At 37.9% G+C, this 24525-nt stretch overlaps 1 protein-coding gene across 1 annotated transcript in view; it reads left to right on the forward strand.

The window, feature by feature from the left end:
• The first annotated feature begins 590 nt into the window (after window positions 1-590).
• The window catches only part of Plac1 (placenta enriched 1), a 135737-nt gene continuing 111802 nt past the window's right edge, over window positions 591-24525 (forward strand). The window contains exon 1 of the mRNA XM_078034263.1: window positions 591-725. The gene's annotated coding sequence lies outside the window, so the exon portion shown is untranslated. The remainder of the gene's footprint in view (window positions 726-24525) is intronic.

The following is a 24525-nucleotide window of genomic DNA, read 5'->3' on the forward strand; positions in this document are numbered from 1 at the left end:
GCATAGGTACGGAGGTAATTAGGCACGTCTTCTCTGCTCCTGAAGTAATGTTTATTTATCTTTCAAATTCTGCCAACTAAAATGGCATGGGCTGTGATTTACCATCACACCATTATGTCATACTTCCTTATGGCTTTTATGACCAAGAAAGACTCCAGGCACAGTAGCCATATTATGTCCCAGTGAACCGTTGGCCAAATTGAGTCACTGTTTCTGGTCCCTGTCGCTGGTCAAAAATGACATCCCAGGCTAATTGCTATTTTGGGGGCACATTTTTAAAGCAAATGCAAAAAAAAATATTGAATGTCCCTATTTTCTGACTGAAATTTGCATCTGTCTTTTTACTCTCTCCTGGCAAATATGCTTTATGTTTATTTAAACAACCTTTAATGAAAACGTACAGCTGCAAACATCTTACTACTCTATGCTTTCTGGTCAAGAAAATTGCCTGTAATCATAGTTGAATTTCCTATTTATAACAGAATATTGTTTTTTTGTTGCTGCATGGTACGGTTCAATGCGTGAATGTTGTAAATGTGATGTGTGCTTATCTGGGGTTGTAAGTATCTTATTCATTTATTCAATCAACAAACTTTTGGCGGGGCAGGGGAGGGCATGTGCTATATGGTGCTTTTTTAAAGAAATTTTTTCTCTTCTTTTTTTTCTGCTGTTGGGGATTGAACCCAGGGCCTTCTGCATGCAAGGCAAGCACTCTACCACCTGAGGTATGTCTGCAGCCCATTTAAGAACTTTTTTGAAACGGGAAATCATATGTAGAGGCATTAAATCGCATGATAGGTCACTGATATGAAAGGGTAGCTGTTATCAACCATAGGTGTGTCATAATTGGTTATAAGGTGTGTCAAAACTAATTTGTAAATGATAATAGTTAATGTACTGATGTTGCTGAATGATTTACTTGGTTATGAGTTGCGGTATATTGAAGGTTATCCTGACAATAATTGTGTTACTCTCAGTTGCTTACATTTCAGTATGTTTTAGTAAGAGTTAGAGAAAAGGGTCTGATTAATGGCTATCATGTTAAGAATCATCTATTCCCCAAGTATGCTTGTGGGAGTATGGTATGCAGGTGACTGTCATCAATAATACCATAATTTGGAATTGTTGGAGTGTCTCACAAGGTCTGTTACATGGAGAGTGGAAAGAGAGGAACCTAGGAAGGTAAGATGGGTAGATGTGGCTTTTTAGAACGTAAGTAAACACATTTTGGGCTGGATTGACCCCAAAATTCTGCTGAGCTAATGGTCATTGACATCACAGAGCTACTGCTTGTTTAGCAGGTTTCAGTATTTCCCCAAGAATAGAGATATGATCTCCTGATCAACTTCTCCTAGGACTAGCTGTGTGGCATGTTGAGCTCCTTAGAAATGAGAATGTGGTCCAAAGGGCAGTTTCCAGCTTAGGTTTCAGGCAATGAGTCAAACTAGAAAAGGGACTTACTAATATTGAACTTGATATGCTATCTCTGTGAAGAAGCCAGATGGGATGCGGTGGGGGTGTTGGAGGACAGAAAAGGGGGAGCTTCTGTGGTCTTACTTTTTAAATATAAAGTAGATTTCTAGAGTTGACCAGAAAGTAGTAGGTAGGATACCTTATATACAAACAGGTTGACTTGGCATCCTGATTGGAAGAGTACTAGAAATGTTTCTGTGTCCTTGAAGTCATCTCCCTGCTTGATTTTCTGATACTGTTAGTGTGGTGGAATCTCTTTCTTTCTTCCTTTCTTCCTTCCTTCCTTCCTTCCTTCCTTCCTTCCTTCCTTCCTTCCTTCCTTCCTTCCTTCCTTCCTTTCTTTCTTTCTTTCTTTCTTTTTCTTTCTTCTTTCTTTCTTTCTTTCTTTCTTTTTTTTAAATTAAGCTTTGTTCTGTTGAACTGTTTTTCTTTTTCCCCAGTGTATGCCTGGGGAAAAAAGAGGATAATTCTTTTAAAAATAAGCAGCACTTTCAGGAATGAGCTGGGAGCCTGCTACAATTATTGTTAAGGAGACCAATTATATGGAGATTCAACCTCCATAATTAATCAGTGAACATCTAAGCAGCCACATATCTGATAGGAGGGAGGAGGCCCTCTCCTTTGAGAGAGGGAAAATGACTACTCCCTTCTGATTGAAAAAGCACCATCCCAGACCTCCTGGCTGCTGACATGCAGATGTACATCTGGCTGTAATCTCTCACTCCCTGCTAGCCTTTGCCAAACTGTGCGGAACAGAAATTCAGTTTCTCCCCCATGTAAAGAGACAGAGAGAAATTGAAGAGTTAGATAGTTAAAATTCTGAGCACTGGCTAGGAGACGGAACATGCCTGAAGCAATAAAAAGACTCTCACTTGAAAACCGTGGCTGAAGAAAGATTTGAGCAGTTTAAACAACTGGTGGAGTTGATTGGGGTGAGGGAGTAGAAGCCTCAAAGCCACAGACAAGCCTTGATACTCTGCAGACAAGCTACGAAATATTTAAATTGTATTAAATCTACTTGGGCCCAATGAGCAAGATAGAATAAAACTTGATATCATTTGAAGGGATTTATTTGCACTTCGGTGTCCATGTTTCTATAAGTCTTACTCTAAATTTTATATGGTGGTGTTTTAAACACAGTTTTATTTATGAAGAATGAAAGTATAACTGAATGGGGAAGTATGTTTTGTTCCCTCCCTCTGAGCTATCCAATCTAAGAGAAGCCATTGTCCTGTCAGAATGGTGGCAACCTACCCAAATTGCAGAACCAGTACTGGGAGGAAAATGATGCCCTTTGAAATTCTGCCTTAGAAACCCATACTTCATAAATGATAAACATCACTGTGCCTCAACTTTTGGATTCAATATTGTAGCCATCTTTATGAACATGCCTCAAGGAAGGACAACATATCAAGTTACTAGTTCCTTACTATCATTGGTTTCCCAAACTGAGTATTTAATATACCTCTTATTTCTTTTTTTTAATGTTTTTTAGTCATAGATGGACACAATATCTTTATTTATTTATTTATTTATTTATTTATTTATTTATTTATTTATTTATTTATTTATTTATTTATATGTGGTGCTGAGGATCGAACTCAGGGCCTCATGCATGCGAGGCAAGTGCTGTATCACTGAGGTACAACCCCAGCGCCCACCTCTCATTTCTATTCAGAACTTTAAAAAATTTACATGGAAGAATATAGCAAACATTTGCCATGCAGAGTGGAAATACAATACTTCATTTACTTTATCATCTTTTTTTTTTTTTTGGTACTGGGGATTGAACTCAGGTGCACTCTACCACTGAACCACATCCCCAGCCCTATTTTGTATTTTATTTAGACACAGCTGAGTTGCTTAGTGCCTGGCTTTTGCTGAGGCTGCTTTGAATTTGCAATCCTCCAGTTTCAGCCTTCTGAGCCACTGGGATTATAGGTATGCACCATCATACCTGACTTTTTTTTTTTTAAAAACACTGAGGATTGAACCCAGCTGTGGTTAACCAATGAACCATATCTCCAGCCCTTTTATATTTTATTTATTGTGAGTTGAAAGCTCTCACTTTTGAAGATACCTTTTTCTAAACTTTTAATTTCAATAAAATTATAGATACACAGGGAGGTGAAAATATTGTACAGAGAGGTTCCTTGTACTCTTCACTTTCTTCCACTTTAATATCTTACATAGCTAGAGATGACTAGAGTATAGTATGAAAACCAGGAACTCAACATAGGTACAATGTGTGTGTGTGTATGTAGTTTTATGCCATTTTATCCCATGTAGATTTGTATAGCCACCATCACAGTCAAGAGAGAGAATTATTCTGTCACCATGGAATGTCCCTGTTGCTACCTGTATAAGTTATACCCAGTTCACCCCATCTCTAACCCTCAGAAATCACTAATCTGTATACTTTGTGATTTCAAGAATATGACAGGAATTATATATTATATAAGTTTTTGACATCTTCTTTTTTTCATTCAGCAGAATTCCTCTTTGTGTGTGTGTGTGTGTGTGTGTGTGTGTGTGTGTGTGTGTGTGTGTGTGAATAGTTTGCTTCACCTGGGGGGGATGGTACACGTCTCTAATCCTGGTGGCTCAAGAGGCTAAGGCAGGAGGATCACGAATTCAAGGCCAGTCTCAGCAATTCAGTGAGACCCTGTCTCTAAAATATATATGAATGAAAAGGGCTGGGGATGTGGCTCAGTGGTTAAGCACCCCTGAATTCAATCCCTGGTGCCAAAAAAAAAAAAAAAAAAGGAGAGAGAGAGAATAGTTTGCTTCTTTTTATTCCCAAGTGGTAAGTAGTCCATGGTATAGTATAGATGTGCCACAATTTGTTCAAGCTTTTACATGTTGTGGGATATTTAGGTTGTTTCCCTTTTTGGTGTTTTTTATTTGTCCCCTTTGCTTTTTTTTCCTCTATTCTCAGCTTTCCTTTCTGTGAGTTACTTGAACATTTATTTTAGAATTCCATTTTGATTTATCAATGGAATTTTTAAACAGTAACACTTATTTTTATTTGTTCTTTTAGTTATAATGACAGTGGAATCAATTTTGACATATTTATACAGAATTTTGAGCACATCTCTTTGTGTAGTTTTTGTGGTTGCTCTTGGGCTCACATTATACATTCATAACTTATGACACTTCATTGCTGTCATTTTACCAGTTACAATGAAGTGTGAAAACTTTTCCTCCCCTCCCTTGTTTCTAATATAATTGTCTTAAATATTGAGAAACATATCAGATGACATTTTACTTTTTGATTTGACTGTCAAACATAATTTAGAAAACTGCAGAGAAGAGAAAAGCCTATTGTACTTACTCATATTTTGGTACTTTCTTTGATCTTCCTCCTCCTTCTTCTTCTTCTTTTTCTTTTTCCTTTTTTTTTTTTTTTGTGGTGCTGGGGATCAAACCCAAGGCCTTGTGCATGTGAGGCAAGCACTGTACCAACTGAGCTACATCCCCAGCCCTGTTCTTCCTTCTTTCTTAATGCTCCAAGATTCATTTATTTCTGTTTGGATAACTTCCTTTAGCTATTTTTTAAAGATGGGTCGGCTGGTGATACAGACTTTTAATTTTAATTTTTAATTTTCCTTCATCGGAGGATGTCTTGACTTCTCTTTCATTCCCGAAGGATATTTTTGCTGGATGTGGAATTCTGTGCTGGCATTGCTTTCCTTCCAGCACTTGAAAAATGTTCTGCTGCTTCCTTGTAACCTCCAAGAGAAATCCACAATCATTTGAATGATTCTTCCTTTAGAGATACGATGTAGTTTCTCTCTGACTGCTTGTCAAGGTTTTTTTTTTCCCTTTGTTCTTGTTTTCAGATGTTTGACTATGACATGTCTTGGCCTGAGTTTATTTGGATTTATCTTATCTAGGGTTTACTCAGTTTCTTGAATCTATAGGTTTATGCCCTTAGCCAAATTTGAGAAAATTTCAGCCCCTTCTTTCTTTCCTTCCTTTTCTTTCCTCCCTCTTTTTTCTTTCTTTTCTTCCCTCCCTTCCTCTCTTTCCTTCCTTCCTTCTTTCCTTCCTTCCTTCTTTCTTTCTTTTTTTCTTTCTTTTTCTTTCCTCCTCCTCCTCCTCCTCCTCCTCCTCCTCCTCCTCCTCCTCCTCCTCCTCCTCCTCCTCCTCCTCCTCCTCTTCTTCTTCTTCTTCTTCTCCCTCTCCCTCCTTCCCTCCCCCCCCTCTCTCTCATACAGGGTATTTAACACAAAGGTGGTCAACACTGTGTCTGGTTTGAGATGACAACAGTTATTAAGAGTGCTGTGTCCTACTCGCTTTCTCATCTTTTGCTACTTTGGCTAGAGAGAGCAGGCTTTTGTTAGAACTTGTTTTTTTTTTTTTTTTCTGTGCTTGTTGATGTTCCTGAGTTGTTGGCTTCTCTAGCAACTATCCTAGGATATATGACGCAAAAAAGAAAACAGAAGTAACTCACCAATATTTCTTCAGTTCTCAAGGTCCCAAGGTCCCTAGTAGTTTGTCCTCTTTTCTCTGTCAGAGGCTCCTTATGTTTGTTTTATACATAGCATTCAGGGATTTTGGCCATACTTGGCAGAAAGAATAGGGAAAAGTACTTCAGCTTCATCTTGTCCTGGAACTGGGAGTACAAGATTATCTTTTATGACTTCTAAAATTTTTCATAATTTTCTCCATAAAGGTCATATACAACTGTTGTGTATGTGACTATATCATTAACTGTGTAATCAGGTAAATGAATGTGAACACGACTCTGTAATGCATGTAAGAAAGTACCTAAAACTACTTGTTCAAGGGATGTTTCTTGGAATGCTACGCACAAACTATCTATAGTCCTAGCTCCTTGCTATTAAATGTGTGTGTGTTAATAATTTTATTTATTTATTTATTTTTGATACCAGAGATTAAACCCAGGGGCCCTCAACCACTGAGCCACATCCCAGCCCTTTTTATTTTTCAATTTGAGACAGGCTCTTGCTAAGGGTCTCCATAAATTGCTGAGGCTGGCTTTGAACTCATGATCCTCCTGCCTCAGCCTCCCAAACTGCTGGGATTACAGGTATGCACTACCACCCCAGCATATATTTTGAATAGCATTTGTTATGGTTTGAATATGTTGTGTCCCTCAAAAAGGTCATGTGTGAGAAAATGCAAGAAGGTTCAGAGAGAAAATGATTGGGTTGTGAGAGCTTTAACCTAATTGGAGATTAATCCATATGGATTAACCTGGTAGTAACTATACACAGGTAAGGTGTGGCTGGAGGGGATAAGTCACTGGGGACTTGCCTTTAGGGCATATATTTTGTCCCTGGTGGCTGTGTGGTATTCTGAGTTGCTTTCCTCCATCATGCCCTTCTGACATGTTCTGCCTCACCTGGAGTACAGAGATATGGAGTTGGCCATCTGTGGTACTGAGACCTCTGAAAATGTGATAAACTTTTCCTCCTCTACATTTTTCTTGTCAGGACTTTTGGTCACAGCAAAGAAGAGCTGACCAAAACAATATTCCTTTAACAAATTACATCTTCTAATTTTAAATGACCAAACTACATATTGGTTATTTCTACTATACATGATACAAATTTTTCATATTAATTTACCCAGCATTCTGTTGAATGCTCTTATTAGTTCTAATAGTATCTATTGCATTTTCTTTCGCTCTTTTCTTTCTTTGTCTTTCTTTCTTCCTCCTTCCCCAACCCTCTCTCTCTTACTTTCACACATTGCTACCACTGAGCTACATCCCCAGTCCTTTTTTACTTCTTATTTTGAGACAGGATGTCTAAATTGCTGAGGTTGGCCTCAAACTTGCAATCCTTGTGCCTCAGCCTCCCAAACTGCTGGAATTACACACATGTGCCACCAAGCCTAACTGTCTTGCATTTTTCTCTGTAAGCAATTATATAATCTTCAAGTATGAGTTTTTCTTCCTTTTCTTACTATCATCTTTCTATCTATCTATATTTATATTCTGATACTATTTTGTTTGCTGAGTCTTAATTACAATATCAAACAGAAGTGATAATGACAGGTATCCTTATCTTTCTTTTTTGAGTTTTAAAGTAAATGCTTGTACACTTTTATCATTATCATTTGTTGTCGGTTTCTTGTAGATATCTTTTATCAGAGTGAAGATGTTTACTTTTATTGCTAGTTTTCTAATATTTTTTAAAAATCATAAATGGGTGTTTTATCAATTTTGTTGCATATTTGTGGTGATCATTTGGTTTCTCTAACTTGTTTATGTAGTGAATTATATTAATATATTTTCTTTTTTTGTGGGAGGAGGAAATGGGGATTGAACCTAGGGGCTTTTTATCACTGAGCCATGTCCCCAGCCCTTTTTATGTACAGAGTGTCACTAAGTTGCTTAGGGTTTTGCTAAACTGCTGAGGCTGGCTTTGAACTTGTGATCCTCTTGCCTCAGCCTTGCTAGAATTACAGGTGGGTTCCACCATGCTTGACTTTTTAAAAATTGATTGATTGATTGATATTTTTTAAAAATATAAATGACAGCGGAATGCCTTACAATTCTTATTATATGTATACAGCACAATTTTACATATCTCTGATTGTTATAAAGTATGTTGACACCAATTTGTGTCTTCATACATGTATTTTGGATGATGATGTCTATCACATTCCACTATCCTTGCTAATCCCCTGCCCCCTCCCTTCCCCTCCCACCCTTCTGCCCTATATAGAATTCATCTATTCCTCCCATGCTCCCCCTCCCTACCCCACTATGAGATAGCCTCCTTGTATCAGAGAAAACATTTGGCATTTGTTTTTATGGCTCAGTAATATTCCATTGTGTATATATGCCGCATTTTTAATCCATTCATGTACTGAAGGGCATCTAGGTTGGTTCCACAGTTTAGCTATTGTAAATTGTGCTGCTATAAACATCGATGTGGCTGTGTCCCTGTAGTATGCTCCTTTTAAGTCTTTTGGGTATAAACTGAGGAGAGGGATAGCTGGATCAAATGATGGTGACTTTTTTTATTAATATATTTTCTAAAAAAAATTTTAAAAAATATATATTTTCTAATGTAAAATCACCCCTGCATTCCTGGAATATACCTTACGTGGTCATATACATGTATGGATTTTTGTACCTCATATTTTATTTTCAGAAATTTGCATGTACATTAAAAGGATGATTTGATCAGTATTTTCCATTCTTGTACTGTTCTTGTCTGATTCTGAGATCAAATTATGGTAGTCCTATAAAATGGGTATGAGAATTTTCTTCTATTATTCTCTGGATTAAACAGAGGTTATTTCATCTATTTCAAATTTATTAGCATGAAATTATTTACTTATTTTAAATTTGTTAATTTGTTTTAATTAGTTATGCATGATAGTAGAATGCATTTATGCACTTTTATATATCACACACAGATGGGATACAATTTCTCACTTTTCTGAGTGTACATGTTGCAGAATCATATTGGTTATGCAGTCACACATATACATACAGTAATGATGTCTGTTTTATTCTATCTTTCCTATCTCCACATCCTCTCCCCTCCTCTCTCTTCACTTCCCTCTACCTAATCTAAGGTAACACTATTCTTCCCTAGTGCCCCCTGCCTTATTGTGACTTAGCATCCGCATATTAGAGAAAACATTCAGCCTTTGGTTTTTTGGGATTGGCTTATTTCGCTTAGCATGATATTCTTTAACTCTATGCATTTACTGGTGAATGCCATAATTTCACTCTTTTTAAAAGCTGAGTAATATTCCATTGAGTATATATACCACATTTTCTTTATCCATTCATCTACTGAGGGACACCTAGATTGGTTCCATAGCTTAGCTATTGTGAATTGAGCTACTATAAACATTGACATGGCTGCATTACTGTAGTATGCTGATTTTTAAGTCCTTTGGGTGTAAACTAAGGAGTGGGATAACTGAGTCAAATAGTGGTTCCATTCCCAGTTTTATGAGGAATCTCCATAATGCTTTCCATAGTGGTTGTACCAATTTGCAATCCCACCAGCAATGTATGAGTGTACTTTTTACCCTACATCCTCGCCAACATTTACTGTTTCCTGTATTCTTGATAATTGCCATTCTGACAAGAATGAGATGAAATCTTGGAGTAGTTTTGCTTTGCATTTCTTTAATTGCTAGAGATGTTGAACACTTTTTCATATATTTGTTGATTGATTGTATTTCTTGTTCTGTGAAATGTCCATTCAGTTCCTTAGCCCATTTATTGATTGTATTATTTGTTTTTTTGGTGTTAATTTTTTGAGTTCTTTATATATCCTAGAGATTAATGCTTTATCAGAGGTGCAAGTGGTAAAGATTTTCTCTCAATCTATAGGCTCTCTCCTCATGGTATTGATTATTTCCTTTGCTGAGAAGCTTTTTAATTTGAATCCATCCCATTTATTTTTATTTTATTTTTGTAGTTGTAGATGGAAATAATGCCTTTATTTAATTTATTTATTTTTATGTGGTGCTGAGGACCGAACCCAGTGCCTCATGCATGCTAGGGAAGCACTCAACCACTGAGCTACAGCCCCAGCCCCTCCATCCCATTTATTGATTCTTGATTTTACTTCTTGTGCTTTAGGAATCTTGTTGAGGAAGTCAGATCCTAGGCTGACATGGTGGAGATTTGGGCCTATTTTTTCTTCTATTAGGTGCAGGGTCTCTGTTCTAGTGCCTAGGTCTTTGATCCACTTTGAGTTGATTTTAGTGCAGGGTGAGAGAGAGGTTTAATTTCATTTTGCTACATATGGATTTCCAGTTTTGCCAGCACTATTTGTTAAAGAGGCTATCTTTTCTCCAGTGAATGTTTTTGGAACCTTTGTCTAGTATGAGATAACCACATTTATGTGGGTTTGTCTCTGTGTCCTGTATTCTGTACCATTGGTCTACAAGTCTATTTTGGTGCCAATACCATGCCATTTTTGTTACTATGGCTCTGTAGTATAGTGTAGAGTCTGGAATTGTGATGCCTCCTGCTTCACTTTTCTTGCTAAGGATTGCTTTAGCGATTCCAGTTGTAGATGGACACAATACCTTTATTTTATTCACTTATTTTTATGTGGTGTTGAGGATTAATCCCAGTGCCTCACCTATGCTAGGCAAGTGCTCTACCACTGAGCCACAACCCAAGCCCTTTGTTTTGAATTTTAAAAACAGCTTTATTGAGATAGAAATTGTTATGACTTGAGAATATTATTGTCATCCCAAAAGAAAACACATTTTTACAATTGAGGTTTATTTGAATTTGCTTCTTTGTTTAACTAATTTTTCACTCCATTGTTTTTTGAATTTCAGCCTTTTATTCTGCATTCAATTTTCTTCATCTGGAAGTACAGCTTTTATGTAGTTGTTTTAGTGAAAATGTTTTCATTGCCCTCAGTTTGTGAATGATAACTCTAGGTTAATATTATTCCATTGTCTTCTGAATTCTGTTATTCATAATGAGAAATCTATTGATCATTATCTTTTGTCAGGATAGGTCTTTTACATCAGTCAGTTGTTAAATGTAATCTTCCTTTTTTTCTGGTTATTTAAAAAATGTTCTATTTCTTTCACTCTGATCTGTCCAGGTTTATTATATTTTTATTTGTTTTGGACTTGGTCTTCTTCAATCTGAGTTCTTGTTGTCTTACCGAAACTATACTCATAATACATTGTTTTCAGTTTAATATATCAGGGTTTTTTTGTTTGTTTGTTTGTTTGTTTTGGTACTGGGGATTGAATCCAGGGGCACTTAACAACCGAGCCACATTCCCAGCTACTTTCATATTTTATTTAGAGACAGGGTCTCACTGAGTTGCTTAAGGGCCTCACTAACTTGCTGAGACTGGCTTTGAACTCATGATCCTCCTGTCTCAACCTCCTGAGCTGCTGGATTTTAGGTGTGCGTCACTATGTCTTGCATAATGTTTCCATTGTTTAAAAAGTGCATCAGGATCTAAAGATACTAACTGAACCAAGTACCTAATCATTATTATTTTCCCTCATCTTTTATGGATGTCTTGTCTGTACATAATTCAATACCTCTTTTGATTTGGTTGGTTGCATTCTTCTCTATAAAGTTTTTCTAGAGCCCTCAACTTTCATAAAAAGGACTCTACATTTTCACAGCCTTATTGTCATCTGTTTACAGGATATTCTTTTCAATCATATACCTCAACTGGCATAAACCAGCTCCAAGCATTCATGGTGTTATGCAATATATTTTGTAAGAGGAATGGGAAGATTCAGTTAATCAGGAGAGTAAATAAAGAAGAGATTAGATAAGATATTTACTGCTGGACTCTGCACCTACTGTGGACCAAGTGTCAATTTAGGGAGAACAAGATGGACAAAGATTTTGCTCTCATAGAGTAAGGGGAGAATAAATAAGTAAATATATAGATAAACAAGATATAATTTTCAGATATTCACAAGTACCATTAAGGGGAAAAGACAGAAGAATGAAGTAGAGGATTACTAAGGTTTGGAGGCTACTCTGGATGAGATAACGACTTTTCTGGTCCATGGTATATGAGCTACTATTTGAAAACTAAGGAGACGGGCATTTTAAATCCAGAATAGAGTGTATTAGGTAGGGGAATCATTTCTGACCTGATGCAGGAATGAGCTTAAGTGTGTTCAGTAAAGAAGGTGTCCATGACTGATATGTGGTTAGCAAAAGGGAGTATATATGAGATGAGGCCTTAGGTGAAACTTTTATTTTTTTATTTATTTATTTTTTAATTTTTTAGTACTGGGATTGAATCCAGGGTGCTTAACCACTGAGCCACATCTCTAGCCCTTTTTATTTTGTATTTTGAGTCAGGATCTTGCTAAGTTGCTGAAGCTGGTCTGAAACTTGCAATCCTCCTGTCAATATACCATTGTGCCCAGCAAAACAGGGTTTTATATATTTGTAATAGATTTTTATCTGATCTCAAGTGTGATTTGAAATGAAGAGATCTAAACATGGGATAACAAGATAAGATTCATCTCTTTAAAAGATAGTTTGACTACTGTGTAGAGAAAGGACTGTAGAGGGGCAATGGGGAAACCAAGTGACCTCTCAAGGGGCTTAGTCTGTTTGTATTATAACAAAATATCTCAGACTGAGTCATTTATAAAGTACAGAAGTTAATTTTCCCAGGCTGGAGGCTGGGTATATCCAAAATCAAGGCTCTGGCAGGCTTGGTGTCTTGAGAGGTGCAGTGTCTTTCTAAGATGACATTTTGTTATGGCACTCTCCAGAGAGAAAGAAGGTTATGTTCTTACTTGGCAGAAGGGCAGAAGAGCCAGTTGCAGTGGTGCACGCCTGTAATCCCAGTGACTCAGGAGGCTGAGACAGGAGAATCATGAGTTCAAAGCCAGCCTCAGCAACTTAGTGAGGCCCTAAGCAACTCAGTGAGACCCTGTCTCTAAATAAAAATACAAAATAGGGCTGGGGAGGTGGCTCAGTGGTTGAGTGCCTGTGAATAGTTCAATTCCCAGTACCCACCCCCAGCCCCCCCCCAAAAAAGGCAGAAGAGGTGAAAAGGGATGCACTCTCTCCATCAAGCTCTTCTCTGAGGGCTTTCAGTCCCATTTGTGAGGCTCCAATCTCAGGATTCAATCACTTAAAGGTCCCACCTCTTAATAGTTGTGCATTTCCAAATGAATTTTGGAGGGTACATATGCATTTGAGCCATAGCAGAGGCTAATATGGTAGCCTGGGTGAGAGACCTTAGTAGCTTAGATGAAGTGCATGTAGCAGTTGATATAGGGAGAAAAGTAGAAATTTGAAGTATATTTTGGAGAAAAACTTGAAAAGACTTGATAAATTTCAATTCATGGGGGCTGAGGGTAAGAAAAACAGGTGGAACCAGGTTGGTGCCTTGTCCTGGGACTGCTAAGTGTGAGGATGGTGATATGATTTTTAAAAATATGAAAGAGTAGGGTGGGAGAATATTTTTGGAGCAGAAGTAAGTGTTCCCTTTTGGTCACATCACAATTGAGTTTCCATGAAGTTTTTTTTTTTTTTTTTTTTTTTTTGTGCTGGGAATTGAACCCAGGGCCTTATGCATGCAAAGCAAGGACTCTACCAACTGAGCTATATCCCCAGTCCTCCAGGAATATATTTTAAGAAAACAGTAGGATATATGAGTGAAGAGCTCAAGGGGAAATAGATTGTGAATATAAATTTGGTAGTCATCAGCATATAGATAATGTTTAAAGCCACAGGATTGTATGAGATCATCTGGGCTGTAGTGAAGCTACTAAAGAGGACCAAGGACTTGACTTGGGATCCTAAACATTTGCAAGAAAGGGAAAACATCAAATGAGAATTAAAATAAACAGTGATAAAGAAAGACTAAAACCAGGAATTTAGGTTCTGGGGTTGTGGCTCAGTGGCAGAGCACTTGCCTAGCATGTGTGAGGCACTGGGTTCGATTCTCAGCACCACATAAAAATAAATAAAATAAATGTCCATTGACAAAAATATTTTTTAAAAACCCTAGGAATTTATTAAAATAAGTGATTGGCCAAGAATATAATAATATAAATGTACAAGTATACGTAGCACAATATAGTCATCCCTCACTGTCCCCAGGGAATTGATTGGATCCCTCTGCAGATACCAAAATCCACAAATGCTTAAGTTCTTAATATAAAATAGTGTAATATTTGCATAGAATCTGTACACATGCTCCCTATGCTTTAAATCACCTCTGGATTAGTGATCATACTTAATACAATGTAAATGCTATGTAAGTAGTTATTATACTGCATTGTTAGGGAATAATGACAAGAAAAAATCCTGACCTGTTCAACCATCATAGGCTAACTACATAGTATACAGTATCAACTACAGAACTTTTTTCCAGATATTTTGAATCCATAATTGGTCAAATATGCAAATTGGTTAAATCTGCAGAAACAGAAGCTGTGGATATGAAGTACTGACTGTATTTTTTTTTTTTTGTGGTACTTGTGATTGAACCCAAGGCCTTGCACATTCTAGACAAGTGCTCTACCACTAAACTACATCCTCAGACTTTTTAAATTTCAGTATTGGAGATTGAACCCAGAGGCATTCTACATTCGAGCCACACCCACAGCCCCCCACTTTTTATTTTGAGATAGGGTCCAAGTTTCTGACGCTGGCCTCAAACTTGTGGTTCTCCTGCTTCAGCCTCCTGAGATGCTGGGATTATAGGCATGTACCACTGTGCCCAGCCCAGGCCTTTTTTTTCAATTTTGAGGCAGGGTTTTACTAAGTTGTTAAGGTTGGCCTCAAACTTGAAATCCTCCCTCCTCCTCCTCCAGTGTAGCTGGGATTAGAGGTATGTGCCATTACACTGGGCTGTTTTTTTTTTCCCTAAATTTTCCCAAAATTTATCTTTCATTCAGCCCAAACTATAGGTAGCTTTCCTCAAAGAGGTTAATAATAAACATTTAAAGAGATGGAAACACTAATCACCCTGATTTGATCCTTACACATTGTATATGTGAATCAAGTTACCACACTGCTTCTCATCAATATGCGTCAATTTAAAATATTACAGAATATTAGAAAAAAAGAAGTTATTCGGAGACCTATGGTCCTACCATATTTTATTTATTTGTTCTTTTTAGATACACATGACAGTAGAGTATATTTTGACATACATACATGGAGTCTAACTTCCCATTCTTGTGGTTGTACAAGATGTGGAGTTAGACTGGTGGTGTATTCATATATGAACACAGAAAAGTTATGTCCAATTCATTTTACTGTTCTTCCCATTCCCACCCACACCCCTTCCCTTCATCCCCCCGCCCACCGTCCAATCTAGTGCAACTCTACTCTCCCCCCCTCACCTGCTTATTGTGTGTTAGCATCCCCATTATCAGAGAGAAAATTTGGCCTTTGGTTTTTTGGGATTGGCTTATTTCACTTAGCATGATAGTCTCTAGATTCATCATCTATTTACCAGTAAATGCCATAATTCCATTCTTACTTATTGCTGAGTAATATTCCACTGTATATATGTACTACTGCATTTTTTAAAATAGTGAAAATTAGAAATAACTGTCTACAGAGAGGTGATTAGAGAAATCATGGTACATATAAACTGCAGAACATATTACGCAGATATTACAATTATAACTTAAGTCAAATATTTTTAAATATATAAAGAAGTTCACAATACATTATTACATGAAAGCAGGTTCCAAAATAGCATATGTAATAATGAGCCTGCTGTCAAATTATATGTGCATATGTGTTTGTGTATGTGTGTAAATAGTCATGAGGGGAAGAGTTTTGTTTACCTACTTTGTTTACTGATGTAACCTTTGAATCTAAAACAGTGTTTAGTATATTGTAGGTATTAATAAATATTCGTTGAAGGAATAGATGCATGAATAGATGATTTTAACCAAAATGTTCAGAATAATTATCTCACTGTGCATGGTGGTGCATGCCTGTAATCCCAGTAGCTCAGGAGGCTGAGGCAGGAGGATCGTGACTTCAAAGCCAGCCTCAGCAACTTAGGGAGGCTGTAAGTAACTCAGTGAGTCCCTGTCTCTAAACAAAATATAAAAAAGGGATGGGATTGTGGCTCAGTGGTTAAGTGCTTCTAGGTTCAGTCCTTGGTACCAAAAAAAAAAAAAAGGAGTAATTATCTCTGGGTTTTGTGATTTGGAGTATTTCATTTTCCTTTCTTTTATATTTTGTTTAATTTTTTACTTCCTTTTTATAAAGAAGAAATTTAATTTTTGAAACACTCTCACCTCTGTTAATTTACCTATATCCTTCCTCCAAGTACCCCTATTTGGCCAAATCCAGAGCAAACCAATTGCTTTGCCATTTAAAATCCATATTTGGGCAAGAAGATCAAAATGATAGCAGAGAAAGATATTGGTTCTTGGAGGCAAACACCTACAGGAACTATGAGAAAGAAAGAATTGAGCCTTGGAAGAATGGAATTGAACTGGGTTTTTCAAAGCATAGCAGCATAGCACAAGAAGTTAAGAACTCCTTGCAAATCCTAACCTGGGGGGAGAGGAGCCTGTGGAACCCAGAGAATGTGGTAAGTTCTGCCATCTAAATTCTTGACTCACAATTGTGAAATAGATACAGGGGTTAATAAAGGAGCCATATTATAACTCCAAGATTGTGCACTCTGGCATAGAAATTCCTTTTTTTCCCCCATTTGGTGGTGTCAGTGGAAAATAAAGGCAGCCTTCTGTTTGAAGAAGTCTTTGGTTCTCTATTTTTTTTTTTCCTGAAGCTGTAAGGATAACAAGTTGGACTATGTTCTTTGAGCAACTGATTGCACATTCTTTGGGATTCCATATTTGTGTTTGTCCAATCGCTATCTAGTTTCCTTTTTGTTCCCTCACATTACTCTGCCATTCCTCATCATCAGAAATTACCTAGATTTCTGCAGCATGGAGGGCTAATTTCTTGCTAGCATTTCTCCTTTACTGTATTTTGCTAAGAGTGCTCATTTCTTTCTTAGCCTTAAGTTACAAAACTTTCTTTTGTTGCCCAAATCTTAGAAAGTGCAGGTTCTAGGAAAAGGGTGGTGGTAGAGAGAGGATTGCCAGACAAAATATGGAACAGCCAGTTAAATCTAAATTTCAAATAACAAAAAAATTTTTAGTATATCTCAAATATTGTATGGGTCTCACTTAGGCCAAAAAATTAGTAGCTGTTTATCTGAAATCCAAATTCAACTGGACATCTTCTTTTTCTCTCTCTCAAAATTTGGCAACTTTAGGTAGAAAAAACAAATTTTGTGATACACACGTTTTTCTTGGGACTTTTCATCCAATATTTACCAGATGTTTCTTAGATGGACTTTTAGTTTACAAAAGGGGGAAAATAACTAACTCATTAAGTCAGGATTAGATTGCAAATCAGTGCTAGGACTACAAATTTAAGCTTTCAAGTTCTCCAACACATGACTAATTTAGTGATCTTTTTATTAATAATTTATTGGCTGGAAGAAAATAGGATTAGAATGATCATAAAAGCATATATTTGCATGAAAAGTAAATTTTAAAAAGAATGTAAAGACAGTGACTATTAAGGTTTTACTTTTCTTTTGATTGTTGACATGACCATCTCCACAGCCTTTAGTTTGATTGACAGATTTTTTCTGGAAGGTCTCAATGACAGAGGGTCTGTTGTTGATTTTTTAGGTTTTTCATTTCATATTACAAAATTCATTCAAAGGTAAAATTGAAGAGGGATTTGACACCTCCTCCTAACACACACCCATGTAAAGGAATCCAGAAGAATTGTTAAATGTAAATGAAAAGATGATCGATCTGGACTCTATTAAATCATCACATTTAACTTGATCTTGAAAGCTCAAGAAGTCTCTATCACCCTCATCTCACATTGGTGCCTTGCCATTCCATAAAATTTACTCTCTTCTTTTCCTGGGCCTGACTCCAAGAGTACAAAACATATTTTTATAATTTGGTTCAGAGCCATAGTGTAACTGCTCCAGGTCAGTGCTGTACCCTATCAGATTGGAGAACAGAAGTTCTTATCAAAATTTTAAAAGAACGAGTCATAGAGGTACAACTTGACTTTCAAAGCATCACTAGGACATATGTATAACTGGGACAATTTTTTAAATTGAGAAATTGTGATCATTCTCTATTAGAGCAAAACAAATATGTCCAATCAGTCTGTCATTTGACATTTATAATTAACAATCTCACATTTGGTCAATTCCTTAACCATGTGCTAATAAAAAACAATATAAATAGTTTAGTAACTCACCCATAGTACTAAAATGCAAGTAACCCAAGATGTCTTGATCGTTATTCTCATCTCATTTTATCACCAGGGACTTGATTCTATTTAGTTACTGTATGTGTTGCCAGTTGATACTTGCTTAAATATTTCCTTCATACTCTGAACACTGTAGTTACTTTTTCAGGCTTCAAATATTTCCAACTAATTCTAGAAATACGTGAGGTACGCCAGAAATGCTGACAGCTGTAGCTTAGACTCAAAATAGCCAGGCCTGCTTAAGCAGACACATTGGGCAAACAGAACCAGAAGTTTGAAGGTGACAGCTGAACGGGCATCAATAAGAAATTGCCAGGTGCTCAGTTGATCCAGCTTTGGGTAGGAACAGATAGATTCCATTTCTAGAAATAGCATAGAGGATGCCAACAAGTCATGGGACATACGCTATCACGTAAATCTTTCCATTTTCTGGAGAGCTTGGAGTATCTTGGGAATCTTAAACTTGCTTCAGAAATGAACATATCTAATAAACAATATTCAACATGAACTTGTTGTTCTTAAGTCACTTTATAGGTGCTGTGGGGGGGGATACAAATAAGTTTAAGACACAGGCTCTACTCCAAATTTTCACACCAGTTGGGGAAATAAGACAAGTATGATAATGTCTTGTCTTACATGGTTAGGTTCCTCATGAAAAAAAATCATTTGTAGACAAAATGCCCCTCAAAATTCCTTTAAGCTAGGCACAGTGGTGCACACCTGTGATCCCAGCGGCTCAGGAGGCTGAGACAGAAGGACTGTGAGTTCAAAGCCAATGTCAGCAACATAGTGAGGCACTAAGCAACTCAGTGAGACCCTGTCTCTAAATAAAATACAAAACAGGGCTGGGGATGTAGCTTAGTGGTTGAGTGCCCCTGAGTTCAATCCCCGGTACCCCGAAAAATTCCTTTGAAAGGTGGTACATTGGAGACAGACATACCATTTTTTAAATTTGTTCTAATTAGTTAGTTATACATGACAGTAGAATGCATTTTGACACATTGTATACAAATGGAACATAACTTCTCATCTGTCTGGCTGAACATGGTACAGAGTCACTCCACTAGTGTAATTGTACATGTGTATAGGGTAATAATGTCTGTCTCATTCTATCATCCTTGCCATCCCCACAGCCCCACCCCTCCACTCACTCCCCTCTACAGGAACCAAAGTTCCTTCATTCTTCTCTATCCCCCTGCCCACTATGGATCAGCATCCACTTATCAGAGAAAACATTTGGGCTTTGGTTCATATCATTTTTTTGATAAGTTAAACATAGGGGTTTTTTTTCCTCCAACATTATGCCAGATCATTTTTTCTTTGGCTGAGAACCAAGCCTTTTGGCTTGCATTTAGGAGCTATGTTGAATTTTTAAAAGGACATATATTTTAGCATGAGAATCACCTGATGAGAGGCCCATGGGAACTGACCCCATCTGAATGAACAGCAATTTCACACTCTCCAGCTCAAAAGTTCAGGGCAAAGCTTAGTGAGTGGAGAAGATAGAATTGCCTACATGATTTTTCAATTGCCTTGCCTCCCCTCCCCTCTCCTTCCCTCCTCTTCCTTCCCCTTCTACCGTTCTTCCTCTTCCTCCTCTTCTCCATCTTCATTTTCTTCTTCTCTCCCACCCCTCTCTTTCCCTCTTTCCATATATAGATCTAGATATCTCTCTATATGCCCATTCATATATCCGTATGGTATGATTCTCCATATAGGAGAGGTTATGCAAAAGGGAGCTTCACCACCTACTGATTGTATGATCTTGGCCAAGTGAACCTCTCCAAATCTCCATTCCATCATCTGTAAAATGAGGATAATAGTTCCTTACAGGATTGTCCTGTGGATCAAATGTAAAGATGCTTGCAAAACACTTAGCCTAGTGCCTGGTAACATATAAAAGCCTCAATAATTGTTAACTATTAAACTTTTTGCATATATGGTACTGGGGATCAAACCCAGGGCATCATGCATGCTTAGGCAAGCACTCTACACTGTGCTACAGCCCCAGCCCAGTGATCAACTATTATAGCAAATGGTTTATATGTGGTGCACCTTAAGTGAGAGGACACCTTATGCATTGTAAAAATTCAAGGGAAGGAGATGCACATAACTGGATGTGGGTTGGCAGGGAAGTTGAAGTGGCTTTTGAACTTGGAGAGAAATGTGTAACCCTGGAGAGCTGCGGGGAGGAAGGAAGTGAAGGGGGAAGTACAGACAGATCCAAGGCATGGACAGACGGGTAGGGATGCTCAAGAGACCAAAAGTACATTGGATGAGCAGAGAATCCTGTGTAGGAGAACATTAGAGCTTCTGTTGGAAGGGGAAGATGGGGCTGTACAATTAAACGCTGTGATGTTAGAGGCAGTAAGGAGTTATTTGAGATTTTACATTCAAGAGTAGTGACAGCATGGGCTGGGGTTGTGGCTCAAGCAGTAGCGCGCTCGCCTGGCATGCATGCGGCCCTGGTTCGATCCTCAGCACCACATACAAACAAAGATGTTGTGTCCACCGAAAACTAAAAATAAAATAAAATAAAATAAAATTCTCTCTCTCTCTCTCTCTCTCTCTCTCTCTCTCTCTCTCAAAAAAAAAAAAAAAAGAGTGATAGGATGTGGAGGTTGGGGTTGTGGCTCAGTGGCAAAGTGCTTGCCTAGCATGTGCAGGGGCCTGGGTTCGATCCCCAGCACCATATAAAAATAAATAAAATAAAGGTATTGTGTCCAACTGCAACTAAAAAATAAATATATAAAAAAAACCCGGGGTAATAGGATGGGGGCTGGGGTTGTGGCTCAGTGGAAGTGCACTTGCCTGGCATGTGTGAGGCACTGGGTTCAATTCTCAGAACCACATACATGTAAGTAAAATAAAGGTCTGTCAACTAAAAAATACTTTTAAAAAAGAGTCATAGGATAATAAAACTTGCCTAAATATATTTTCAAAATTCAGTTCACCTATCAGTGTCCAGCTCCTACTGGAAAACTTACTGGACCACTTCCCCTTCTTGGACTTTGTATTATTCTTTTCCAAGCTGTTAACACTGACCCCCCCACAATAATTTGCCTTTAACCTTCTACTTCTTTGTCTTGAGAACTAAATGTTTTCTATGCATATATTTGGGAGAGAGAAAAGATCTTTTTCTCGTAAGATAGGGATCTGCCTTTTGCTTCTTTAGTCTTCCACACATAGCTTAGCATGTTGTAGACTCCGAAGGAATAATTTGTGAGTTAACTCAGTGATTAATTATGGATGTGCCTAATTGGAGCACCAAAACCAAAGTAACTCCTTCAAATGGCAAGTGCTGGCTCTATGAGGAAAGTGAAACAAAAGTAGATGGGCTTCCATGTCATAGGCTCATTCCTGAACCTCCAGAAGTCAAGCCTTTTGAACATTTTCCTCAATGTCTTTGCCTAAGTTAGCTGAAGACTTGCCAAACCAAACAAAGGCTGGCTGGCCCGGCTAACTGGTGTAATGGCTGGAAGGAATGGAGGGCTGGCCGGGAAGAGATGCCCCAAATGTGTTCCTGGGAGGGGAGACTAGCTTCCTCACAGCATAGAGAGGGAAGATAAATGGCCTCTATCTTTAATCTCAGCTATTCAAGAAACATGCTGAGCTGAAATCAGCAGTCTCTGGGGGGGGGGGAATATTTGCAAAGGCAACTTTTTATTGGTACATTATAATGATACAGAATATTAGGATTCATTATGCCATATTTGCACACAATTTGATCGATCTCCTCCTTCCCCCTGATTTGCTTTCTCTAGTCTGAGGTTGAGCCTAGAAGTCAAAATTTGAAGGGACTGGGAAGGAAAACCTAGGTATGAAATGAAAAGTGAGAGCTTGTATGTTCAAAATGATGTCACTGCTAACACTTGAGAACCCTGCTACCTGTCACCCTCTCTGGGCCTCCAGGATACTATCTGAATTCCAAATGAAAGTCTCATATATTTCTGGAGCTATAAAATGACCCATTCTTGGGCCTCTTTCAGAGTTCTATCCCTCAGACCATCTATCCCACCTAGCTGTTAGGGAGAAAGTATTCTCGTTTAATGCACACTAAGGTATAAGCAAGGTCAAACACAAAATAGCCCAGGTGTGTTCCCCAAAGAGCCATCCTAAGGAACAGAATTCTAAACAGTCGAATTTCCAGAGTTCTTTCAGGACATTGTGTGATGAGACAGGTCTCATTGGGCCAACTCAAATATACCCATAGGTAACTGCCTCAGTCATGACTGATGCCATTCCTTTCTCTGGGAATGTTCTAGTATTTCCTGTTTCTTTCTCCAAATCCTATTTTTCCTTCAGGGCCCAGCTCAAGTCTTACCCATGAAGCCTGTCCAAAGAGCACCTGGCTTAAATGCCTACCCCACTCAGAAGTCATTGCACCTCACTTGTTCCATCTGGATGAATTTGCTTTCAGACTGGTCTTGAGCATTATGAGAGCAGCAATCATGTTTAAAACTTCTGTCAATCTCCCACAGCTCCTGGCATGGGTTCATAGGAGGTTTACAAGAAATTTTCATAGGAACAGCTATTGCTTTCCCACATGTATCTGATCTGAGTCAGACACCCTATAAGATAGACTGCCAGTACCCCTATTTTACAGAGAAACGTCTGAAGAGAAAACAACCCCGTAAAGAAAAATGATTTTAAGTCTTGTCTCCCCTATATTTACAGAATTTTTCAATTTATCAAGTCAGTATGATATCTTTGCGTTTGACATCTATGTTGTCACTGTACTGTTGGAGGGATAAAAAGACCAAGACCTGAAGTCCTGCCTTCATGTCAGCCATGGAACAGTGACCCCCAAATCTGGTTGATCCTCAGAAATATCTCAGGAGCCTGCCGACAGACTTCCAGGCCATCCCCAGAGATTTTGTCTCATTAGGTCTGGGATAGTGTTCAGGTGTTTTCCCAAAGCTCCTGAGGAATTCTGATAATAATCCATGTTTGGAAGCCACTGCTCCAGGAATCTGTAGCTTTTCATATAAAGGATGTAGTCAGGTGTTTCCAGAAAAGTGGGAGGTATAGCACTAGTGGAGCAGGGGCATTTGCATATTGTTATATATTTATCCTGTGCATATTAGAAGACCTATAAATATTCTATAAAACTGTGATTCTATAGATGTGATACTTTCCTTTATTAAAATGTACTTAATTCTGCTACATGCTGGAACTGGATAAACCTTGAAGACATTGTGCTAAATGAAATAAGTCAGACACCAAGAGGGCAAATATTGAATGATTCCACTCATATGAGGTACCTAGAGTAGTCAAATTCACAGAGACAGACAGTACAGTGGTGGTTGACAGGGGCCACATGGAGCGAGAAAAGGGAAGTTATGTTTCATGGGGACAGAGTTTCAGTTTGGGAAGATGACAAGAGTTCTGGTGATGCATAGTGGTGACAATTGCACAATATGAATAGATTTAATACAGCTGGGCTTAAAATGTTAACATATATATATGTTATGTTACATATATACATTTTTATTATATGTTATATATGTATATATAAAACTTTGTTGAAATATATAATTTTTTTAGAGACACACACAGAGAGAGAGAGAGAGAGAGAGAGAGAATTTTAATATTTATTTTTCAGTTTTTGGTGGACACTACATCTTTGTTTGTATGTGGTGCTAGGGATCGAACCCGGGCCGCACGCATGCCAGGAGAGCGCACTACTGCTTGAGCCACATCCCCAGCCCCGAAATATATAAATTTAAATATATATATTTAAACAAGAAAGCATAAAAAATGTTTTTGTTTTTGTTTTTGTTACCAGGAATTGAACCCAAGGACACTTAACCACTGAACCACATCCCTAGACCTTTTTATATTTCATTTTGAGAAGGGTCTTGATAAATTATGTAGTGGCTCACTGAGTTGCTAGGGCTGTCTTTGAACTTGCAAACTTCCTGCTTCAGCCTCCAGAGCCTCTGGGATTACAGGCATGTGCCATCATCCCTGGCTAACAAGCAGCTCTTGTAGAATTTTGAGCAGAGGAGTGAGATGCTGAAAGCAGATGTGTAGGAAGATTAATTTGGTAGTGACTGAAAAGATGGATAGAATGGAAGCAGACTAGTGAGCAGACTTCCTAGGAATACAACCATGGTGTGATAAGGAGCAGAACTGGGATGGTGGTGATGAGAATAATGAGACAGAGACAACTCAAAGGCTAATTCAAAGTCAAGTGAAGGGCAGTACAACCAAATCTCAGACATCTATGAAATGGCAGATGATTAGGGCTTCTAGACCTGGGTGATGGGTCATGGTAGTGCCCTCAACTG

Source organism: Ictidomys tridecemlineatus, chromosome X, assembly GCF_052094955.1.
Source record: "Ictidomys tridecemlineatus isolate mIctTri1 chromosome X, mIctTri1.hap1, whole genome shotgun sequence".
NCBI classification, from domain to species: domain Eukaryota; kingdom Metazoa; phylum Chordata; class Mammalia; order Rodentia; family Sciuridae; genus Ictidomys; species Ictidomys tridecemlineatus.